Here is a 26,803-nt window from a genome sequence, read left to right on the forward strand (position 1 = left end):
GTATTTATGTGTAAATCAATGTCTGCTAATAATAAATTCTTGTAAACAGCGACTCTGTTTTACTTGACAATTTCAAATAAAGTTTCGATTAAAAATATAGAGAGCTTTATTCAAGTTACCAACAGCATTAAAAAAAAGCTTCAATATTGATACACCTGGATGGTACTAATCGGACTCATTGATTTTTTCTACCATAGACAAACAATTTAACAACTAATGCATTTTAGACCAGCGGAAGAGTGGACGCGCAAGCGTCAGTAACTATCCAACGGGATTGCCGCTTTGTATTCCCGGGAATGTAAGCTCGTAGTTTCTACGTGGAACACGCGACGGGCGTCTTGCTATCAAGCTCACCAGCGCCGCGACGCTTGTCGACTGCGTTCCGAATTCGACGCTCAAAAGTAATAATTGCGAATAAATAAAAAAACGCGATCCCCAACTATAGCAGAGCATTCGAACAGCATTTAGTCGTTTGGCTTGATACTAATTTTTTTGTTGTTTGTTGTTCGGCGAACAGGTTTTTTACATGATGTTTATGGTTGTGGTAAAGTGCGTTGATATCTGCCAGTTATTTAGTTTAACGTAACGTTGATTTTAGTACTGACGACAGTGGTTCCGGTGTTAGAAGGATACGATTTCTATTTTTCTGTAAGTATTTCTTTGATTACATTTGACCTGTTGCATGCCAGCGAAATGTTATATGGTTTAAAAAACGTATCGCAATAATATTAATGGTGGTTTTCTTATTTCTTGACACATAAAATACATAAATACTATTATAAAAGCTGTTATGCATGTTATATATTAGGCCTATAATTTTAGTTTTAAAGGATTTTTGAAATTTTATGCTCTGTTGTGAGAAATCGACACAATGTATTTCATTCAAAATATTCCGCCACCACCACTTTTTCCAGGCTTTCGGACAATTTTCGGATTTAGCCTTGAAAAAACAATGTGTCTTTTCATAAGAAGTGACGCGCTACTCAGAGAGGTCACGACTCATATGTCGGAACAGGTCAGAGCTAATCAGAAGGAGTAAAGGTCTGGAGAATCCGCGGGTGGGGTAGCACTTCCCATTTTAATGCTTCCAAGTATATTTTCGTGTGGTCGAGCGTTGTCATACTGAAGAATAACATTGTTATATCTTTGTTCGTATTCCGACCGTTTTTCGTGCTGTGTTCTGCAAAAAGACATCATCAAACGCAGTCGATAGCGATCCCCATTAATGGTTTCATCGAGTAATGTCTTCAAATCCTCCTGATCCAATTATTTGGTTCTCCAGAACGCTCTTTATAAAAATTCATAATAACACAAACTTCACATAGCATTTGATGACCTTCAGTCCACTTTTTCTTCAGTTTTAAGTAAAGAACTAAAATTTCCGACAAAAGACTGTTTCAACATATTGAAAAATCTTTTTAAAAGATAAACATATACCATTACGGACTTTTTTGTAGACCTTTTTATGGTGTACAATACTGTAGTACATTAATTTGATCTAACTCGTAGGGTTAGGCAGCGTTTTTGCTAATTGCTAAATAAGCCTAAAAAAATAGATTAATTTACGACATCACGTTAGAAACCTCTAAAATTAGCAATGTTGCCTTAGTATATTATGCATGTATTATACATATAAACCTTCCTCTTGAATCACTCTATCTATTGAAAAAAACCGCATCAAAATCCGTTGCGTAGTTTTAAAGATTTAAGCGCACATAGGGATATAGGGACAGAAAAGGCGACTTTGTTTTATACTATGTATAGAAATCTGAATATTTTTAACCTTCTTCAAAGAGTTTTGTATAGTTAATAACGAGAGCATATAATATATAAGTGAAATATTTTATAAAAAGAATACTGGAAACGTTTTGATACGTTTTTAAAACTTTTGATCAAATAACGCCGTGTTTAGATATAAAATGTTCTATGAACTGAAACATTTAACTTCAAACTCGTTATAATATCATAATAATATCATATAAATCATAATTAAATTCATTAAATAAGTATCACTTGAAATATGGCAATAATAGGAAAAAGAAATATACAATATAAAGAAAAATCTAAAGGTTATGACGAAGTCAGTCAAAAAATAATATTAGTCCCAGATAATCTGCAATAAAGTTAAAATTAATAACTACCGTATTATTATTAATAAAAACCCACCCTTTCTTATTATATATCAGAATATTTTTAACCGTGTTCAAAGAGTTTTATACAGTTCATAAAAGGAGATACTATATAAGCCGAAACTTCTACGAATATTAAAAAAATCTTTTATAATTTCATCTATTTAATTCAATGAAACTTTTACAAAAAGAAAACTCATGAATACCGAAAACTTTTTAATATGTTTTTAAAACTGCTTCTATATTAAGATTTTGTTATCTTTTTTATATAAAAAGAATATAATATAAGATTGGGCGAAATTTAATTTTGGATTTTCTTAAAAATTAATAATTTTAAAGCCGCATATCTGAAGTAGTACTTACTCAGTGAAGTCATATTTTAGCACGTTTTAATGACATCTATACAAGATTCTAGATGTAAATGTAGCGCTATTTACTTAGTCAAGAATTTTTTGATTTTAAAAGTCACAAGGTTTTTTCTTCGTGCTTTACTTTTTTATTTCCGAAAAAGGAAGATTGCAGACGTATCAAGAATTATGTGGTCTTTATGGTGATGGGTTCTTAAATGAACGTCAATGCTGAATTGATTTCCTAGTTTCCGTCTCAGAAATTTCGATATTAAAGAAATTTATTAATTTATTTATTTATTATTAATTAACGATCCAACAGCCTATCGGGCTTTTTAGTGTCAGCGTTTACATAATTTCTTTACAAAAATATTTTGCTGGCTAGGAAGAAATTGAATATATATATATATATATATATATATATATATATATATATATATATATATATATATTTAGTTGATCATTAACTGACTTGTGACATTGCTATAGAGATTGTCAAGTGCATTGTCTGCTGCACTTTCTTTTTCTTTTTCGTTTTTCGCCGATTTAGTCATTCAAACGGTCCAGTAACGCTTAATGTAATAGTCGCTGTTGATGGTCCTTCCTTTTTCAATGTAGTCAATGAAAATTATGATATGCGCATCCCAAAATACAGACGCGATAACCTTGTCAGCCGACTGTTGCATTTTCCCACGCTATGGAGAGGGTTCATTGTACTCGAATGACTGTCGATTGGACTTCGGAGTGAAATGATGGAGCCATGTTTCATCTATTGTCGAATATCGATGCAAAAACTCGGGTTTATTACGCTTGATCATCTTCAAACACTGTTCCGAATCATCAACTCGTCGTTAGTCAAAAGTGAGCTCGCGCGGCACCCACTTTGCACAGAGCTTTCTGATACCCAAATATTCATGAATGGTATAATGTACACGTTCAGTCGATATCTTTAGAGTGTTTGCTATTTCATTCAAGTTCAATTTACAGTTATTTATAATCATTTTGTGGATTTTTTAAATGTTTTCGTCGGTAACAACCTCTTTTGGGCGTCCACTGCGTTCACCGTCTTCGGTGCTCATTTCACCACATCTAAACTTAGCACACCAATCCTTGATGGTTGATTTTCCTGGGGCAGTATCCGGAAACTCGGCACCAAGTCAAGTTTTTGCTTCAACTGTATTTTTCCCTTCAAAAAGCATTATTTGATCCACATGAGAAATTTCTTTTTATCCATTTTTTTTCCACAATAACACAAGTTGCTTCACTCAAAATGCTAATTACTCATTAGTATCATTAGTATGCTAATTTACATACTAATGATCCGACAGCTGTCAAATTTATACACCATCTTTTGAGGATTATGGCTAACTAAAAACATATGGATTTAATTCTAGTAGCGCCATCTATGTGTCAGGCCGGGGACTTTTCCATAGACCTGTTACATATAAACACAGACACATAAATACATAAGTACAGACTTGCACGCATATATGCAGATTATAATTAAATGACGTCACGGTAGGACCCCTCTTAACAATAGGGGTTATATTTCCCTACAAGGACGAGTACCCCTTAGGAATGACTTCAATCTATCCAAATTTCGCAGTCTAAGGCAAGCCTCCTAGTAGTTTCCAATTTCGAAACTCAGTCTTAGATTTGTGTATTTTCTGCATTTAGTTAAAATATATTTTATTTCATCTTACAATGACCTATTTTTAATCGGGTGTATCTAAATAGACTTTCCCTTGGTGTGTCCTCGATATTTGACCGTTCATAGTAATTTCTTTTGATCTCCCATAGTTTATTTTAATCCAAAAAATCCCAAAGTAACTGGTCAAGTTACTTTTACCGTTCTAGCATATGAGTATTTAGGACTCTATACCAAAATAAATTATTCAGTACCAGTAATTCCTATACCCTTTCTACAAGGTAGTCAGCACGCTCATTAACCTCTATGCCCGTATGAGATGGCGGCCACATGAACGAAATCGATTTCTGATTTAGTGATTTAATTTTATCAGTAATGATCTCGGCCAGAGGGTGTTTGGGTTGTGTGGAACTAAGATTATTGAGGAAGCTCATGGAATCTGTCGCAATTATATAAAATTTGTAATTTTCTTTTTTAATGATTTTTAATGCTTTAACAATGGCAAACAGTTCTCCAGTCAAAATACCAATCATTATGGCTAGGCTAAAGTGTTGCTCTTACATCAACTTCGTAAATCCCGATCCAACGTAATAATCTCTCTTGGAATCGTTAGTAAATACGAAGTGATGATCCCGGTATTGTTCTTCCCTTATCAAAAATGTCACGAATGCTATACGAGTTGATCTCACTTTTGGGGAATCTTTTCAGAGATAGATTAATTTCAACATTAAGTCGAGCCCATGGAGTTATTTCATTATTAGAGATGAAGGCAAGGGCATAGGTCAGTTTAAGTCTATTTATAATATTCCAGAACCAATGATTTGATTCTGAAGGTGATATTAAAGGAAAATTGAAAAAAGACATTTTTGAGCATATCGAGGTAAACATATTTCATATCGAGTTATTTGTTATTGGACCTAACTTGTAGAATATTTTAGTTGAAATAACTTGAATATTATATTTACATAACAGAAAAAAATATTTCAGTTCTACACCAGAACTTTTACAGTGAGGGAATTAATATTTATCACAAAAATTATTTTATCAGTTTAACATTTCTTTGAATGGATTTTCTTGGGTTTTAACAGCTACATGATACCTTCTTTTGTTATTATTTGTTTTCTTTTATGTATGTAGGTACGTGTGTATTGGTTCACGTCACTCCTTGGCGGTTTTTGCCTCCAGATCATTGCTAATTAATAGTAGAAGATATTAATTTTTGATGTGATGATTGTTTATTATCAGATTATACACTTTTGTTTATAAACATCTACATTTACGTGGTCTTAAAAGCTTTGACGTTTTCTCCATACCAACATTCTGAAAGTAATAACAGACGAAAAAAATACATATTTTAGATTTTCGAAGGCTTTTAAAGAGACTATGAAGCGCGATCGTGAACATTATTAATGAACTGCGTCAATGCGGTATAGCAACAGCAATAGCAATATATATTGTAAGGCTGTACACACTCCTATTAACTATAATCAGAGGATTTTTTGACGGCACGTGTTGAGATGCTACGTAAAGGAAAAAAGTGTTTGATTTTATGATCTGTTAAGTTGTAGAATAGAATAGTATATTATAAATATCCTGTTTGTTACTCCATTTGTATTAGACTTATTTATTTATTTGTTATTCTTGAGTTATTACTTTCTTATAACAAATTACTTAGTCTTTTTATAGAATTAGTGTAAGTTTGTATTGCGTTTTGAGATAAGACCAATATCTGGAGAATTATTGCGAGAAAAACTTTCCTTAAATTGTTAGCTATCAGTATAAAAGAGCCTCTAACTCGCAAAATTCACAGTTGTGGGACAATTTGCCTGACTATTGGCTTGACACACATTGGGAAACTGTCTGATTTGTTCGTGTACGTACCAGACGGAAACACAAACAATAATGTGTATCCTTACTAATTTCAATAAACCCCTTATACAACCAAACACTTCTTTACTTTACGTAGTATTGCAACACATAGCGGGTACAGGTATATACATTTTGTTTTACTGACGTCTCTTCAAATACGACAAATATCATATATAATTACTTTTTAATTGTATCTATTTTCGTAGTGTAAAACATGAACTAAAAAAATCACTTGTTATTTATATATATTATATATATTAGATATATGATTAAACTTGCACTAATATGAAACCTAACCAATGAAGATTTTCGCGAGGACTTGGAAATAAATTGGATATACTAAGTGATCCAAGATTTTGCATTAAAATATGAATTAATGTTGCTAAATAACATCAACGTAAAAACAACACAGTTAGTGGACTACAAGCAGGAAATTAGAAGATTGAAGGTAAACCAAGTGTTTTCTTAACTTTAGCTTAAGTCGTTTAGTTTTATTTTAGTTTAGAAAATACTGATTATGTATTAATACCGTACTCGTCTTGTCTGTCTATTAATGCAAGTGTAAGAATACAAAAAATATAGACAAAATACATAGACAAATCGTCTACATCTTTATTTTTGGCTGCTAAATAGCTCCTTTGTTAAATAGCACGGAAACAGTTTCACTACTTTTCATTTTTCAATACGATTCTTCAAACATTTTCTTTCATATAAACCTTGTCCTGGCAATTACAAACACACACAAAAGAGAATTAGGTAAAAACAAGTTAAAATTATTTACTGAAAAATTACGAACATGGGAATGTCAATAACTAATTATTCTGCTTTTTCTAAAACGTCTTTTTTTCAAGTAATTATATTATACCGACAGAAGTTTCATGACGAAATTATTTAATGTACTCTCTACAAAGGTTGGACAGAAATTAATATGAAAACTTTTACATAAAATAATATATTTCTTTATAATTTCGGATATTTAATTCAAGGAAACTTCCACAACAAATTTGTAAAGCCTACAAAAGTTTCAAACTTAAATTATTTTTTTTCGTGTCGTTTATTATTTTTACAAAGGGCACATTTTAAAATATTATAAAAACTTTTATAGCATAAAGGCGTGAATTTCTACAAATATTCACTCTTATAAAGATGCCATTGATATTAGGTCCTTGCAAGTATTGCAATAACTTTTTAACTATCGAAAGGTATTTATTATATTTATTTTAAAAACATTTTTTACCATTTTTCTTGAAAAAATTATGGTAGTTTAGCAGGGATCCAATCATTTATCCATTTTCGCCATGCTACATCGATCTCAAAAGTTCTAGTAATCAGAAGACGCTATGAGAACACTGGGTGTTCAAAAACTACCCATTTCAGGTGCGATAGTGTATTCTTCACAATTCTTGTAAGATGTAGCTGAGCATTATAATACAAGGCGATTTTTGCTAGTTTGTTTACATCGTTTGCATTTTTAATATTTTGTAATTTAAATTGCTAAAATTTATTATAAATAGTTATAAATTTAATATCTTTTTGGTATGTCTGTTGAATATTTGTGTATTTTTACATATTTGAAATTTCAATTAATATAGCGGGGAAGCTCTAAATTAAACCCTTTAGCACAGTATATAATAGCTTAAGAAAACAAAATTTTTCGATATGCCTGAATAATATTGTCAATTTTTGGTTTGGCTTTATCGTAAATTTCCCTGTCACATAAGTAAGTTTAGTATTGGTACTGACTTACTTTATCTAAGTTTATTATTGACTTGCATTGTACGAAACTCACAAATGTTTTTGATCAAGCTTTGTGATAAATTACTTCGAGAAAGGTGTGAGCCCCTTAAACGTGGTCAACCATATGTATCACAAGCACCATGTATAGCACAAATGGAATATAGTCAAATAATCTCACAACACAGAGAGGGGTGTCAAAGATATTCAAGCTTAAATCTTAAACCAAAAGGAAAGGCCAAGGTGTGGTTGAACTGACTTTTTCGCGGGTCTTCAGTTGATGTGGTAACCTGAGCAGGTTCGCGCTCTTCGTAGAGGAGTCTATGAGTCGTGGGTCGATCTGACACAGCGTTTCTTAAAGGAGTTTTGCTCAATGGGCGCCACGTAGCTATTAGATCTCTCCGGGATCTCTAACCTTGAAGGGCATACGAGTTACTCTAAATAGTAATACTGAAAAGAGAAAGGGTTCAAAGAAAAGATAACAAATCGTAACCTAAACTAATAACTAATATCAACACAAAATCAATAACTGCTCAATTTTAGATCTCCCCAGAACTCCAGTGATGCTTGCTACATCGTCATAGATTCATGAGACAACTGGAGGACTTCGCTGAACGGTCATACAGCAACTGGCGAACAAACACCAAGATGTCCCAGCTCAAAAATGTCCTCATGCTATACTCTGTGTACAACGGTGTCAGATCACGTACAATAAAATGAAATGACTTTGCAGAGAGTTTTGTAACTACTGGAAAGTCATCAATCGACCGACACCCAGTCCAGGCCGCATATATGTAGGAAATACACCAAACAGTTCCCGATGTACCTCCGCAGATCCAATGGCATGAAATTCTGATTACATTCTTTAAATTTACACACGATTTTCGGCACAGCGATCAAAAACGAACGCTACAATCTTGTGTTCAGAAAAAAGTGTTAGTGTCTGTTTCTTAAGCGTGCTAAAATAAGTTAGTTCGTGGACTGCCTCCAAGCTGACAAATCATTGAACTGAAAATTATTTCTGTAACATTTATATGAACCGGGTACAAAAACCATGGAAAAATACATTTTTATTAAGATAATTTACATGCAGAATTTCCCGAATAAACTAGTTTTTCGCTAGAGTTAGTTTAGTTCTCTCTGATTTTGGTTCTATTTACATCAGAAACAATTTTGATCAAACGATGATTCTGTATATTTAGTAGACCTTCCGGCACACCAATAACAACGGGATCGTTAACATAAGTGTATTGAAGTTAAGAGAAATTATATTTTTACAAAAATCAAATAATTTTTAAAAATTTCCACGAACTTACCGTAAAATCTAATATGTGTGGGCGATAGCAATTATTAAGAACAGACATCTGAGAGGGGTTTCGGTATTGTGAGTTGTTGAACAAACTAATTTGTTAATTAATTGAATGGCGATCGTCCAATATGTGGGAGGCTAGTCGAAATTGAAGAACTAAAGAGCATAGCAATTTAGTTTTACTAGGGATATTCATTATGTTGATAAAACTTGCCCAGCAAATACATTCAGTACAGAAACAAGTTTCTATTAATATCTAAAATTATTTCAAAAATAAATACTTATAGTTTGTTGTTCTGTTCACGTGGCGTCATTTAAATAGAAGGAGTAAAAACGACGCAATGTTACAGCATTTACTATGAGTTTTAGTTCGTTTTGACTCCGATATAACAAAATTCTAATCCAAGTAAAATAATGAAAGAAATATATTACCAAATATTATTTATTTTAACATTATAGTACATCTAATGCATATATTATGGAAGGACGTAAACTATAATAAATTATACAGCCACAATAATTTATAGTTAGAGTTGTTTTATTATATTTATATTGAACTCTTTTCTTGCATTCTCTCTAATGTATTTGCCATATCTGCAAAACACTTAGTATTCTTTCTCTCCTCATACATTTTAACCAAATGCTCATGTATATTCTCAACAATTACACACATACTTATGCGCATAAATATTCATTTTATAATTATATACGCATCTTTAGTTGTTTCCACTTTCATCATCTTATATTGTCGGCATTGAATCATAATCCCACATTCAGAAAGTTTCATTTAAGTGAATAATTAAGCTGTTAGTTTCCAATCTATCTAACATTTGTTCACGATTCCATCATTTGTCAATGTGTCTGATCAAGTTCATCCAAAGTGAAAGTGTTGTTGTTGCAAGCATGAAAAACAATATATCTGCAATTAATTATTAATGAGTGTTATGACTAATAAACATTCATTCTGAAATATCCGTGTCTCATTTAAGTAAACAAATTGAAATAATAAACCTTCCTTGATTTTCTTATATTCTTCTGAAAATTGTATTCTTTTAAATGCAGTATTTGGAAGTTTCATTGGACCTCTTCGTGGGTGATCCTTATACTATTTAAATCCTCTATTACCCAACAGTGTTTGAAGGGATGTTCTACATCCCTCAACGAGCTGCATATCTCTAAGTTTTCTATCGAAGCTGATGTTGATTCGTCACCCGCTTCGTATGAGCACGGTTTTTTTGGTGAATCCAAGCTTACATTTTTCTTTTACTGAGATATTTTACCTACCATATTCATACTAATATTCAATATTTATCGCTACGTAACCAGCGAATAACTGCAGGATGGTCTGAACATCAAATGGTTTTACGAAGTTATCCAAAATTTCAAGGTTACTAAATTAGACCAATATGGTTAATGGACAAGGCATAGGATAGAAGATTGAAGCGAACCAAACCACATAAACTTGTAGTATTGTGTCACTCTAAACTTTGGCTTAAATAGTCCAATTTAAGTTTAATTTGGGAAAAAATATACTGATGTATTTATCTCACACTTATCTAACTTGTGTATTGATGTAAATACAATATAATCATAGTTAATTTTTAGTAGTTAATTAACTGGTACTAAAATGTAAGTAATAAACAAAATTAAGAAAAATAGTTTATTTGCGTTTTTAGACCGTATATATTTATTTAACGAGGTACCGATCTGCTCTATTTTCCCTATCTCAACAATGTGATATGTGTCGCGATTTATCGCATTTCTCGAATTTGGTCGAGTGAAATACGACGTAGTTATGTAGCAGTCAATAAATTCCCACATATTTTGTGATGAAAACTTTGGGTGAAACACTTCGATTGAAATTTATAAAATCCTTGTGTATATAACGTCAACTATACACTATACTTAAATGAAGATCGAGTATGCACACATACTATCTACATTCAGTGCAATTGGAATGTATTTCAAATTATTTAAAATTAGATAAAAGTGTGTGAAAATAGTAAACAACTAATTACAATAATATTAAGGTGGATCACTAGAATGAGGATGGGTATAGGACGAAAGGAAAACAACTTACACTGAAATGGGATAAATCCAGATTAGTTTACTCTATTATACCGTTCTTATCCATTATATCTACTATTTCCGGTTATCTATCTTAGGGTGAGTCGATTATTATCGTGTTGCTTATTTCTGTCACTCATAATGTTTCCTTTTTCCTTGTTGTTTTCAAATGCTGTTGTACATTTTGATGTGATTTTCTTTTACAGAAATAGTAATGCTTCTTCGATTGTGCTTTTCCGTTTTATACATCGTTTTGGTCACTGATTTGCAAATTTCCTGTATTCCTGCCTATCATTTCGTTGCCTAGTGACTACACATTGTTGTTTATGAATGTAGAGGTTAGGTGCATTTTTTGTTAACTTCATGTTTGTGAACATTATTCCTCTATTAGTTTATATAATTATTTATTACCTAACAAGCAAAATTATCAGTAGACAATACGCGTGTAAAGTATGAATTATAGGTAAAATATTATAATTTAGTAACGTTAATTTCGTATATTTCTTAGGAACAAAAGTTTATTTATATCAAATAATACGAAAAACTGAGCAGTATGACGTAGTTTTGGTAAGTGTGATATGCGAAAAGGACTACCGAGGAAGGTACTGCTACTAATAAAATATATGTTTAAATCTATATAACTGCCAGTGCCCTGAAAATAATATCAATGACAAAGGAATCATATTCATGTCTGTTTTTTTCATATGAGAAACTGCCCTACCACAGCTATATATAAGCCAAAATGTGAGAGAAATTGGTGAAGATTACTGTATGCTGTTGTAAAGAGCAGTTGTAGTACTTCGACGTATTTATATTTACGTAGTATTTCGTGGTGTTTTTTCACAAGCCGTTTAATTTCTTCGCTGACCGTTGGTACCCATCATCAGAGATTGTCTGGTTTATGTGGTTCTATAAATATAGAGCCACTTATTAGTAAACAAACCACTGTAAACACGTGCATAAGTTATCTTGAAATAATCAGGCTTGTGGTTCAACTTAAAATACATTTTCACGAAATTTCAACAAAGCTTTCTGAATTCTTATAACATTATTTTAAATGAAGCTTAATTTTAGAGCGACATTGATACGTAAAACGTAATTTTACATGTTTTTTTTTATGTTAAAGGAACACTATTTGTTCCCTAAGCCCATACTGTTCTATTTAGGACTATTTAGTTCTATTTAGAGAGAAATAAATCCAATATTAATATAATTCAAACTAAAATAAAGTTCTTCGCAGCATTGTTAACACCGAATGCTATATTAGAGATGAAAATATCCACAAAGATCTAAGGGTGTCTTTGTAATGTCGTAGTAAATGCACGTTAATGCACTACACTGTACTCTGCTATTCTGTTGTTATTTAGAACGGTCTGAAGTTGCAGTACTTATTTGCTTACGATATTGACATGAGAATGGAGTTTCTTCCCATGTATCCTTGCGATTCTCTTGATTTCCTGAGTGACAGTCGGTATCTGAAGATCCAGGTATCAGTAATCCTGTAGTATCCGGGGGCACCAATAATACTTCTCAGGACATTGTTCTGGAAAACTTGTATTTGTTTATAACATATGACATTTTATGTGGCTTATGGACAAGGCCGTCATTAAAGGCTTGACCTGTATCTAAGAGTACAGCTGAACATATTTTTAATTATATCTGTTATTTTATGTACCTGGTCAACTGTTGAATATTTGTTAATAAATACAAACTGGTGTGTAGGTATTATGTTTTTCTCTCTATAGTCGGTTTTATTCTTTTTAACAGGAGTTTTTTAAATAACTTATATATCACTGGCAGCAATGAGATGGGTCTATAGGTTCTTGTTTCATTTAGTGATTTTCCAAATCTTAGGATCATGATAATTTAAGACATATTTCAAATGTCTGAGATTTTTTTAAAGTTTTAGTCGAAATGCTTTATTGATCAAATTGGTGAGTTTTTAAACTCCCTTTCTTGGTAGTTTTTGCAGCAATTATTCTGTTATTAAGTCATATAGCCTGGTAATTTCTATGGATTAATGTCAACTTTGATAACTTTGGTTACCTCTTTCGGTGTGACTAATTGAAGTGTTTGATTTCTAACAGATCAATTGAAAAGTCTCTGGCCTGACAAGGACTTCGAAAAGAGGTTGTTACAAATCAACACAAATGAGAAATGTTATTTATGGATTTGTTTTTAATTTTCAGTATTTCTTCTAGGGAATTGCTTAAATATTTTTTTATTGTTTAGATTGAATCCTGCTGTTTTCCTTTGGTTAATCTTTTTACTTGTCTCCTTCTTTTCTATTTCTTTTGAGATAATAGGTTTGACAAAATAATATAAGTTATTACTATTAATTATGGTGTAATTCAGATATTCAGTAAAAAGCTTTGTTTGTTGCTTCTTATCGAAGGTTGACTATTTATATGCTGATAGCAAATGTCTGGTCTGATCATTTCAGTTTCATTGTTAAGTGTACTCTTATCTAAAGGATTCCTAGTTTGTTGTCACCTTTTTCTAGCTTTTGGTTCTCTTTAACTAGTTTTCGGATGTGTGTTTGCGATTTGGATTTAGATATTTAGATATTTTTATAATGAATGGGTGAATAATAAACAATAAGATAAATATCGATCCATCTCAACTGAAAAAAACCTTATACAAAGAAGATCAAATGCAACAATATAATTTCTCCGTCTCTTTGCGTCTTTTTAAACGTCCTAATAAAGATGATTACTTGCTTATATTTAAGTCTACAGACATTCAAATTCGACCTAATTGTATTTTATATCTTCTCCAAATATTCAGGATAATTAACATTAGATCCGACGTTTCATTAACTTATTCCTTCATTCTCAGACCTTCTTCTGGTTTAGATTGGAGAGCAAACAATTGAAATTACATGTATATATTTTACTAGATTAATGTAAAAGTAACGGGAGTATTTTTAAGGGAAACTCTATTTATCTTTTATATCTCATCGATATTTTTATTTTACTTTTTGTATTTCACTCGACTGGCATTAGTATTAAATAAAAACGATTAATTTACATGGTGTAATTGTTTTGATCCGGTCGGCATTTTTTATCATGAAAAATATGACAAAACGACATCAAAGCTTTTATGACTGTTAAATTGCCACTTTGACTTTCCTTCAGTAGAGACATGTTGAGACATTTTATCGTGTTTTCTTTCATCTTAAAATTCCAGAATATTATAGAGAGATCAAAGAGGTTCAGTAGGATTAGGATTTGGAGGAAATATATTAAATATTTTATAAAAAAGTGAAAAATATTTCTGAAACACAAAGCTAATAGAATAAAACATATAACGGATGACATTCCTTTGTTATAATGTAGTAGTGAGTCATCATTTATATAATTTTTATATCCCAAAAATTGTTTTCAATTCATATTCTATGACGTTAATTCACAGAATATACACTACCTTTTACAAGTGAAAAAAACATACTCCAATAAACCGTTAAATAAATATGTTGCTTTTTAGGACTGCGTTTATAATAATAATGAACAAAATTATTAGTATTATCCATTAAACCTTATTTTGAAAAGACTTCATCACACATAAAGTTTCCTGCACTGCCAATAGTTGATTTCTTGGAAGCGCCCGGTTTAGCAATTTATTTTATATTATATATAGTTTAATATTTTATAAAGATGGGCTTAAAATTTCAAAAACTATTAGTTTAAAGTTCAGTGAACTTTAGACGTTCATGCAATAGTTACAACATTTCATAAGCGCACAAGATAGGTCAAAAGAAAATTGATTTCTTTCGAATAGCGGAGTGCTATAGGTACTTTAAATGCATAAAAGCTCGAAGCTTCATATGAATTTGAACATTATAAGGGTATAATTTTACAGGAGAACAATATACTACAGGAAATTAAGACCGAAAAAGGCCTGGATGTATCAAGTCTACAATAAAGCAGGAAAATAAGTTTATTGTATATGTTATTATAATATTAATGTTTTCTAAAAGAAAAGCCACTTACAGATACAACTTAGGCAAAGCTTACCGGGCATTTAACCGAGTCTAACCAGTACTCTTGAGAGAAGTACACTGGAGTGGGCTAAAATACATTAAATTTTATCGAAAAAAAACTGTCTGTAAAAAAATATACTGTGGTTACATATAAACTTCAAATATTTGGATTTGGATGTAATGGATGTCTGTGTGCTGATAAAAAAGGGAATGAGCTTCAGAAGGGTGCATAGTGAACGGTGCTTAAAAATGTTTTGAAAATAATAAGCACGGTCATATGACTAATATTAATGGAAAACTGAATAAAGAAGGCTATCTGAAAGTACTTTAGGAAAATGCGATACCTTTTGGAATGAATGTAATTAACATAACGTTTGTGGGTATATTTACAAAGTAAATGAAAACACTGGACTCCGAAAACTTAAATAAGTTAATAAAAAAATTAGTAAATGTTATTAACAAGTAATTGAAAATAAAGATGACTATTTTGACGAGACAAAAATTTAAGGAAAAATGTATTAAATTTTTGCTTTGTAGTAAGTTTAACTAAATGTTACTAAACTAAAAACTAACTAAAAGTTTTGACTAAGATTTGAGTGTAATATATCATAATATGTCTGTTTTTTTTAATCCGTTTTTAAATTACGTTATTGTTTTCAACTTTTGAACTGTAGTGTATATATAATATTTTGATGTCCTCTCGTAATTCTTAAATAATGGGACCGAAGGTTCCCGAAAAATGAACTACAGAAGTTAGACAACCTCTCATAATATCAAGTTTTACTATGATGACTAAGAAATATTGAAACAAGCATATAAATTAATATAAATAAAATAAACATTTTTTCAAAACAAAGTCTTAAGAGGTATAATTATATATCTTGAATATATATATATATATATATATATATATATATATATATTTATATATACTATAAGAATAAATACTTACACCGATGTGTAGTGTATTTAGTATAAAAAACAGCAGTTTTAATTGATAAAGGAACATTATTACTATAAAGAAGGACCAATGAGTCATTATATATATATATATATATATATATATATATATATATATATATATATATATATATATATATATATATATATATATATATTATGCATTATATGTTGTATATCATGTTTTTAACTTCTTATAAAAACTTAAAAAGTTATTTGGAAACTATTAGTGATGATGTATTAATAAAATAATCAGGTAATTTTGTATACTATTGGAGGACATCAAATAGTGAAATGAGTAGATGTTATTTTCGCTGAAATTTTGTTTAATTTTAATTTGAAAAAAATATTGCAAATATTTAAAAAATTCTTCTTCTTTTATTTAAATATATCTGGAGAGGATAACTATTAATTGAGACCCTCATAACATTCATTTAAGTGAAAAAAAAAAGAGGCGGAAGTGTCCAAAATCTTAAGAAATGTGAATTTAACATCGAAGGTAACAGATACAACAGAAGCTTGAAAATATGTGAATTTAATCATCATGAGATATTGCTTTTAATTAAAATAAAATTGAAGCGTTTGAGTAAAGTATTTAAAACAAATTATCACTAGAGTAATTGTAACATGATAATTTGCATTATCACATTATAATAATATTGTATATCGTCGAAAATCCAGGAAAATCTACCAGGATACATGGAGTCTAATGAATGGACAAATGGATAAAAGTAGTTCTAAAATGAAAAATAATGTAAACAAATAAAGTTTGCAACAAGTTGCCAGAACCCCAAAACTTATTTGTACCTGCTACAGAAGCGGAAATAATATCCAGTCCCATTTTCGATTTTAATGTCGAGCCACAAAAATATAATGGACCAATAAAACATTAATAACCTAACATTTTCACTTTCAAAATTTGATTTTATTCGAGTTTTATCGGACGAAAGTAATATATCACTTTGATTTACGCTTTTCTTTCGAAAAAAATAACTTTCTATCGGAGTTTACAGGCGAGCTTGTGTATGTTTACTTATTTCCAGTGGGAGATATGGTCCAAAAACAGCGAGAAACCAAAACCAGTGGATGAAGATAAATTAATTTACGACCTGGTGAATGCTGCGCAAGGATATTGTCGATGAGGGACTAATCCGAACAAATTTGAAAATACGTCCTTTTTTTACAGCAGGATATTTTTTATATTCGCGTTCGCGGCAAAGCTTTTAACTGATAAATTTCGATATAATTCGAGTTAATCTTCTAGTATGTTGTTGTTGTTGTATGTTGAGATAAACAATTTTATACGCTTCACAACTAAATCATCATAATTAAAAAAAAGGATCGTAAATGTTCGCGAAAACGAAATTAAAATTTGCGGAATCGGAATTGAAACAATGGATTTGCAATTGTAAAATCTACTTGATTTTTTGAGTGTTACCTCTCTCTTTTTTCTTGGGCCTGATTTATCAGCTGAAAAGGTTTCCTTGCTGATGTTAACTCAATTTGTAAGAAAGGATTGCCCGTGAATGAGCTTTATTTTGGGGTATAAGAACCTTTGGCGGCATGAAGAACCGCTTTTGGGGGTGTGGTAATTTTTGGAGAGAGCTGAGATTTCATGGAATTTCTTGTATAAGGAGAAAATGAACCGTCTTATTTCTGGTGTGTCAGTTTCCCGATGAATTTGGGTATTTCTAACAAACCACGGCGCGCTCAGTGTTTACCTGAGAGGTTTATTTGCATTACCTGAAGCTTGTCCCCTAGTTCCGGCCTGACAAACCGATGCCAAGTGTTAGATCCATATAACATGACGGGTCTGATAAGCAGCTTGTAAAGCAAAACTTTAATCATCGACATCGAGACAATTTACTTTTTCTACAGATGAGAGGGTTAAGCACTGTGGCGACACCGTAGCCTTTGGAGATTGCTTTATTTATCTGTGTTGATCATAGAAATCTACGGTCAAAGATGAGGCCGAGATATGTGGCTTTTTGTCGCCACGTGATTGGGACTCTTTCCACTCTCAGCTGGTAGGCGCGGATGTCTCTATGATTGTGAAAGATTATGGCCTGGGTTTTTTGGGGGTTGATTTGCAACCTCCAGAAATTTAGCCATTGGACTATGGCATTTAATTGAATTTGAAGTTTTCTCTGAGCGGCATCTAGAGAACGGGAACTGGTAAAGATAACTGTGTTATCCGCGTATTGGGCGGTTTCCACATCTTTCTTCATTGGGATGTGTGACATGAAGAGGTTGAATAATGCTGGGGCTAATTGGGAACCTTGGGGGACTCCTGCTTTGACTGTTTTTGGACTGGAGGGTGTATTACCGATCTTTACTTGAAAGGATCTATCCGACACAAAGGAACGCAGTACAATTATCAGGTCTTTGGGTAAACCTGCTTCGATGGCTTTGGCACCGAATTTCTGCGGCCAATTTGGTGATCTTTTTGGGTTTAAGATTGCTGATGATTTTTTGTAACACCTTTGGTGAAACTACATAGTTTTGGAGATAGAGTTACCTCTCTCTTGGCGATTATAGATATAACAGGTAATTTGTTCTTGGCCTATTTCTGACTATTGTTTTGATTTGGTCTCTCTTGAATTTCTTAAAATTAATTATATCTTACATTGAATATTCCTAGTATAATTTTAATTTAGCCAGTTAATGAATGTCGTCTAACTTATTTACTGAACTAAATTTATGATTTTATGGAAGTAATACAATGAATGTAAAATAAACCTTAAGCTCAGTACTTTATTCAGATTATAACACAAAAGAATATAAAAATCCTAAAATCGACTATATCGATCGACATAATTCTTCAATGAAGCATCTTGTGAAAAACTATATTTTGTTTTATTTATCAGGTGCAAGAGCAAATAGAGCGGATGGTTTACCGACACGTGAACAGGCCACGTACAGTTGACTATGAGAAAAACATGAACTTTTTAAATTCAAACCACAAACAGTCAATTATTAGCCTTGTGATTTATTAATCGTCATGGCGAAAGCAAGACGAATCGGGAACTACATTCGTTTAAACTCAAAGGGCATATCCGTTGGGATAATCGGAAAGAGAACCAAAAAAATGTGAAAAATGAAAAGAAAGTGAATCACATTATCTATTAGTTTTCTTAACACTAAGAGCATTCCATTGGTTACTATTATGAAATTATTAAAATTAGTGATCATTCAGGGGTCGATGGTATTTTATTAAGTTGTATATGTCTTTTGTAAAATAATAAAGCGGAGGTAAGAAAAACTCTCCTATTGTTTTATAGGTAAAATAAATTTAAAAGTTGTATTAGTATACTAAAACTTTCCTCATTATTACTAAACTATTTTTGGTTGTTAATAACCTTTGCAATATTTACTTTTACTTAGTACAAAACCACATTCATATAATTACTATCCGTAATATTTGACAAGCTCTTTTTAGATTTACTGATTTTTTACTTTTGCTTAATATATTTTCTTAAGTAAGATGTTTCCCTGGGTTTTTCTGTCCCGTGTTTTCCAAATTTAAAATTCATCAACAATTTTAAAACTCAAAGTGTATCCGTTAATTATCGTATTATTTGAAAAATATGTTTGTGAACATTCTCCTCTTGTGGACAGAGAGTTATTTTGCTTGTTTTTTTAATTTTGTTAAATTATTTCGGGATTTAACTTTTCGCAACTGCCGTTCTCCTCACAGCTAATCTTTCGACAAAGGGGGTACATTAATTTGGTTTTAGAACACTTGTAAAATGTTTTAACTTTCTATATTCTAACAATACTGGAAGGTAATACAAAAATTTAAACAATATTGTAACCTTGGTATTGGATACTCGTGTGATAATAAAACCACTGTATCGTCAGCATATGTTGCAACAGTAGTGTTTTTTTGGGGTCGGTAGGTAAGCTGTATATATAAGATATAACAATGGACCAAGAACACTGCCCTGCGGAACACCCGAATATATGGGCTGTAGGTCAGTGTATTTGACCCTGTCGTCACCTTGTTTGACAATAAAATGTCTGTACGATCTCAGCGGTTGAAAGTACGTATGGGGCAAAAGCTTTTTCAATTTAACGTGCAGCCCAGTGTGCCACACCTTGTCGAAGGCCTGAGAAATATCGAGAAAGGCAGCGGAGCATTATTTTTTATCGTCTAAATGTTTGTTAATTTGGTTGACTAATCTATGTATTTGTTCTGTTATTCCGTGTTTATTACGGTAGCCAAATTGATGGTCTGAAATAATATTTATCTCCTCTGCAATTAATTTTAATCTCTTAATGTATAGTTTTTCGAAAAATCTTGAGATGATAGGTAACTGGCTTATAGGACGATAAATCTTCTGAATAGTTTTGAATTAGTTGATTTTGTTCCTTATTTATTAACTCTTTCAGCTCTTTTGTGGCCTTGTTGAATTTTCTCTTGTTTTCTTCTGTTCTGATTGGTTGCCAGGTTTTCCGCAGTTTTCTATTTTCAGCAATTTTTTGTTTAATTGCAGATGAAATATAAGTATAATTAAACTTTCGCTCTGTTTGGTGTTGCGTACCATGCGGCCTCTTGTATAGTTTTTGTTATATTTTTTTGCTGCTATTTCTGTATCTCTTTCTATTTTGAGAGGTTAATTTAGTTATAATAAATTGTCTAATTTTTCTCTAAATAATGGCCAGTTATGGTGTTATGGTGATTTTGTTTTGTTGAGAATATATGAGTGCACTGTTGTAATAATTGGTGAGTGATCAGATGATAGATCCAAGCAAGATTCAGCTTTGCACGTTTTGGTATCAACATTTTTTGTAAAATAAAGGTCTATGGTATTGGGAATTTTATTTCTATCTGACGGCCAAAATATTGGCTCACCAGTAGAAATATGATGTAAATTATGTGCCTTCATTGCTTTGACTCATTCTCTGCCTTTTGGTAAAGGATTTTTAGTTCTCAACTTGTTTGGAACTTACACTGCTACAGCAGGCTTTTGAGCATGTTACACTTGAATTGAAATTATTCCTAACATCTTTCAGTTGTTTCAGTAGCAACTGAGGAAAAATATGTATTAATTGAACGCCTGCATACAAAGATATTATAAGTATTTGCGATATCAATCAAACATGCCTCCATCATTGCGGTGAAATAAATATAAAATTAATAGTCAGCTATAAAAATATATTTGTATCCGTATATATATATATATATATATATATATAGATATTTTCAACATAAACAGTAATTAAAATAATTTTAAGGAAAATACCACTTGTAGCAAACAAATCTAGTAATTAAAGATAGTCTAGACGAGGGGTCAGCCAGTGATTTTAAGTGGGATACGGATACTGTTGGAAAATTCTATCGAGGCAGAGGAAAAACTTACAATACTTACTAATTTTTATTTTGTCCAATTTAATTATTTATATAACACAAAATAGATCAAATCAACGCGAGAAATTACATATATTATCTTGAGCCCGTTTTCATAGTTTTGTTCATTTAAAATATTCAGTATTAGAGCATTTGTCCTGAATATGAAATCTGTAACGATACGAATAGTATGCCATCTTTAGTCAATAAATGCGGCTCCCAATCACAAACCAATAATTCAAAACAAACAAATTTCAAACAAACCATAACTATGAATAACCATGTAGGTTTAAAGGGTTTAATATAGATAATTTTAGTGAATGAGGCTTTTATTTTTAGTTAAAGTGAGATGTATATATATCACAGATACACTCAGTACAATCTTAATTTATAAAATTAATTCATTACTATTGTTCAGTTGTACTTTATTTTCCAAATCCAAATTATAATCTTAGTACATTATAATCTACTTAAATATATTTGACTTCAAAGTCATCGTATGATTATTCGTTGATCATGTATTGATAAGCATTAACAATTAATCAAATAATTTTGTTTTGGCATCGTCCGATTATAAATTGGTTTGATGTTTTAGTGAAGTCCAAAATATCTTTCATTTTAAGTTAAGATGGCAGATAATCTTCCGGCTAGTTAGTACAGTTCTTTGATTCTGAATCTGCTCTGGTCTGCTTTTTGTCTAACGTGATATTTCGAATATTTTATTAATATATTTTCCTTTCAATAAAATATCTTGATATAGTTTCAATTAGAATAAATTAGCAAGATATTGAACTGAAATATTTATGCTGTATTAATGCGAAATAACCGAACTGGATAAATTTCAAGAAAGTTTATGTAACAAGATGATCGACAATGATATTAAGTTTGATAACAGGCCTTCTAACTATTTCATATTAGTATTATAAATTAGAATCCAAGAATATAGGCAACTTAGAAATAAAATACGATGATAATTCTCTTTTATAACAGTAAACGTCTTAGATTCGGCTACTTTGAGTTGTTTATATGGCGGTTTAACGTACCTGACCATGCCCAACAACCGTTGCCAATGAACTCGGACATTACGAATTTATTTTGGTTTATTCTTAAAAATAATCCGACTTATAAATAAAACAGCTGTGCACAGAAATAAATGCAGCTATGTTAGACCAGTAAACTCAAGTTTAAACGTTATTTTTTAAAATAATCATAAGGTATGAAGTAAAAAACTATATAGTTAATATACCAAAATAATGTATAAAATATGGTTTGTTTGAGAAAAACAAACCATATTTTCTGCATATTTGTTTGTTTTTAGTATGTTTCTTGATCTAAAACATGTGCTGAAATGTCCCGGGCCTAAAACATAGATGGCGCTAGTTTTAGTGCATTCATCGCAATTGTTACTAGTTAGTTAGTACCTTAAACACAAGCTGTTAAAATTCCATGAGATTCTCATAATTTTGTGAGTTATTGTGTTAAGAGTGACACTACTTTCATTATTTTCAAAACAATGGATCAAAAATAATTTTGTGTTTTAATTTTACACTGCTTTTTGATGAGAAAAACTACCGTTCAAGCGAAGTAATGGTTTTTAAGTGTTGTGAGTCCGCTGCATCAGAAACAACAATAAAACGTTGGTTTTCAGACTTCAAACATGGTCATAGAGACACAGATGATGCAGAACAAAGTGGACGTCCGAAAGAGGTGGTAACACGAGAAAACAAAAATAATCCACAAAATCGTTTTGAAAGATTGAAAAATGAACTTGGGTGAGTTAGCTAACATCGTAAAAATATCAAAAGATTGTGTTGGTTTTATATTGCATGAGCATTTGATTATGAGAAAATTCTTTTCAAAGTGGTGCCGCGTTTGCTCATTGTTGACGAACAATAAAAGCGTGTTAATGATTCTGAGCAATGTTTGGCCCTGTTTAAACGTAACATACCGGAATTTTTGCATGTGACAATGGATGAAACATGGGTTCTTCCCTTCACTGCGGAGACAAAATGATTGTCATCTGAGAAGACAGCAACTGGTGTTAGGCCTATTTTGAGGCAAATCATAAATCCTCTTGCGACAGTGTTGTTGAAATATGGCGGCGCTGCAATGGATTGTGCGGCTCTTGATGGAGCAACAAAAAAAAACACGTCTTATTTGTAACGTCCGGACCTTTTCAGTCTCTATGTTATATTGTATATTGAGTTTGTTTTGAACATTCTTATTAAAGATAATATTGAACGAGTTATTGTAATGTTTCTAGCATTATAACAAATAGAAGGAATGCCTGTTATAGCCTTCTTAGCGAAAAATAATACATAACCCAAAAAGTTGTAAATTTCAAATCGCTTTCGTTTTACTCATAAGGGTCGGTTTGTCTTATAATTTTTATTTCATAAATGATGACTAAATTATGATTGTGAATTAAACCTCCTCGCGTGCTCACCGGTAAGTGCTTTGTCAGATTTTATGATATACTGCTGTCAGATGGCATCCAATCTAGTGCTATTTTGCACATTGTTGACTAAAATGTTGTTTTGATGAACGAACGTCTATAGTAGTTCTCTTCACTGCTGGATTATGAACCCAATGCATATCAATTTTCAAATCCGGAGTGGCCATATAATAAATTTGATTAAGAATAAGATAAAAATTGATGATCTGCATCTGGTAGTGGTAACAGCGCTCTTAGGAAGTGATAACTTTGTCCTTGTATCTGTAATTATCTGTAATTATGGAGGTCTTCGTGTAATTTATTGAATGAAACTATGTTTCATATGGTCTAATCTCGTGAGTGTAGTAAGTTTTTAAGGGACTCATAAAAGTCTTGTCAAGAGGTTGCATCTTGTTGAGGGATCGCATTTTGCGTGTTGAACGTGGAGGTAAACTAATAATTGTGATATTGCTAGCTCTATCTGGCCTAGAATAATGGCCAGCCAGAATTAGGAGAACAGGTGAGGCTTCAGTTGGGTGAGTCTTGTCAACGAAATGATTGATGGTATCTTCCTATTGAACCGTGACCGTAATATTTTTGAGGGCAAATATCAACAACGGTGGAATAAATATGCGTTTGTTTCCGATACCATAGTCACCAAAGAACCAGCTTCAGCGGCATCTACTTGTTTTTTTAGCTCGCAGACCAATCACTTTCTCCATTTTACTTTGTACGATAAATAGCCCGGTTTCGTCGCATGAAAAATTCTCTCTCGAAGATAATTATCTTTATTAAATGCTTCTTCAATGATGTTAAAAAACGTATTCATTGTTTCTTTATTGAACCCTCGAACTCGAACATTGGAAGTTCCTGTTGGTGATCGAATGGAAAGTTTGTGTTTGTCGCATAATAAAAAATCGTCATGCTAAGCTCGCCCGGTTATATCATTTCTAAACGGATGTTGAATATTATTTATCACTGCCAACTTTTAGGCCATTTTATGAGCATCCTGAAATTACTTTCCATGACGAGAATATATAACACGAGGCTTTCCTCAAGGTGAGATTGTAGGATAGGTCTTCTTCCTGTAGTAGCACTGACAGCCTCCTCGGGGGGCTGGTCAATGTGCGATGGCCGCGGGCTCGAATCCTGCTGGGGCATGGATGTACTTTAGGTTTGTGATTGTAATTGTAAATGTCTTTATAGGCAACAGTGGAAAATACGTCAAGGAACAATCATTCTTGTCACGAATCTCTTCAGTGTGGTATATTTTGGTTCACAGTAAAGTTTAACGGCTTTTTTCAAACTCATTTTCCTTTCTCACTGGTTCTACAACTTAAATCACGTTACTGGTTCAACTTTTTCTTTTATCTTGGGCTTTGTTGACAGTTGAGTTCGCCGCATGACTAAAACCAAAAAAAAAACAAGATAAAGACGATGATAAATACGGTGCGGGTAATTTTGAACCCGATAACATATCACCAGCACCTGTAAGGTTCGAAATGAAAACCTTACGATGTTTTCAAATAATCAAGAAAACGAAAACTAGTTTACAACTCGTTCCTCCATTGTTAAAATTAAATAGTTAGGTATATTTGACTCAATTTTAAGTGCCGGCTTGGTGGCGGTTCCTCCATTAATAAAATTAAATAGTGGTTAAGTCGACAGGATGGTCCTCCTACTATTGTAATGGTCGCGGGTTCGAATCCTGCTGGGGCATGGATGTACTTTAGGTTTGTGATTGTAATTGTGTATTTATAGAACAATCATTCTAGTAACGCTAGTAACCAGGCTGCGTAAGACCGGATATCTTCTGGGATAGTCGCTAAGTTGGTCACTGGCCAGTTGGTAGGCTTAATGCTGAAGGCCGTGATTCGGATCCCACGTTAAATAGGTCCAGTCCAGATAAATCCTCCTTGGAAAAAAGGAAACAAAAGTGTTAGGGTGGCTTGTTGCTGACTATCAGTCTAAATTTTCGATAAGTCAGTTTTTCGTAATATTTTTAACGGATTCTTTTGTGTTTTTTTTAATACAATTTGTCTAATATTAATAACTTGATCATTTTCGTTGATTCTGACTGGTCTATATTATTTAACCAAAGTAAATTATGACCGTCGTTACCTCTTTAATGTATTTATGTATAATTTGTGTAGTTTGGCGTGACTTCAGCGTAGAAAATTAAAGGTTGGATATTAATATATTTACACATTGTAGATGGTAAACTATATACTTAAGGGTAAATACATTTTGACTATCGATAAAATTAGACAGAAACTGCTTTGGGAATGTGTTAAAAGAAACGAATAAATAATGAACTAAACTAAGGAAAAAATGTAAAGAATCTTCTCTTATCCAATTAAATTTTGCAAACGTATATTGGGCTATTTACTTTATCCAAAATTTATTTCTGCAAAAAATGAAAGTTATGAAGTATTAATTGATGTTTGAAATGATATAGTATTAAATGTGCGACAAAGTGTGACACTCTGAGTGTGACGTAACCGCTTTAGTAAACATTTTATTATTGCTTGTATATTTACAAAATGTTTGTTAACATTTCATTGAACGGGAGTGTTTGCAATATAGACTCTTATCACAATCTTGCAATGAGACCACATATATATCTTCAAGAGCCTACAAGAGCTCCTGTGAAAAATATTATAATTTTGATATGTCTTAGAACATTTAATGTCAATAATATTATTCTATCATGTAATTTTCTCAGGCAGGCCACCTGGTGCTGATATTATGATTTCCTCACAGGGTTGGCTGCTAAAAGTCTAGCTTCCTTAGTACTATCTAGTATTTGAAAAGATAACGTCTGCATATTGTAATGTAATTCAAAATAATTAAATAAAATATACAAGGGATCGACAAAATAGTATTAAGACTTGACATAACAGGTCAATTGAAAAGTCCCTGGCCTACCATAATAAAACACATATTTTTGGCAAAATTAGTTTTTTGTATTCAA

General features: G+C 31.8%; 1 protein-coding gene across 3 annotated transcripts in view; it reads left to right on the plus strand.

Moving 5' to 3' along the window:
* The first annotated feature begins 536 nt into the window (after nucleotides 1–536).
* The window catches only part of Elk (Eag-like K[+] channel), a 348,673-nt gene continuing 322,406 nt past the window's right edge, over nucleotides 537–26,803 (plus strand). For all 3 annotated transcript variants that reach the window (XM_076409682.1, XM_076409683.1, XM_076409684.1), the window contains exon 1: nucleotides 537–648. The gene's annotated coding sequence lies outside the window, so the exon portion shown is untranslated. The remainder of the gene's footprint in view (nucleotides 649–26,803) is intronic.

The sequence above is a fragment of the Rhynchophorus ferrugineus genome, unplaced genomic scaffold (genome assembly GCF_030347505.1).
Source record: "Rhynchophorus ferrugineus isolate W39M unplaced genomic scaffold, kcgeb_rfMv2 rfM7, whole genome shotgun sequence".
Classification (NCBI taxonomy): Eukaryota; Metazoa; Arthropoda; class Insecta; order Coleoptera; family Curculionidae; genus Rhynchophorus; species Rhynchophorus ferrugineus.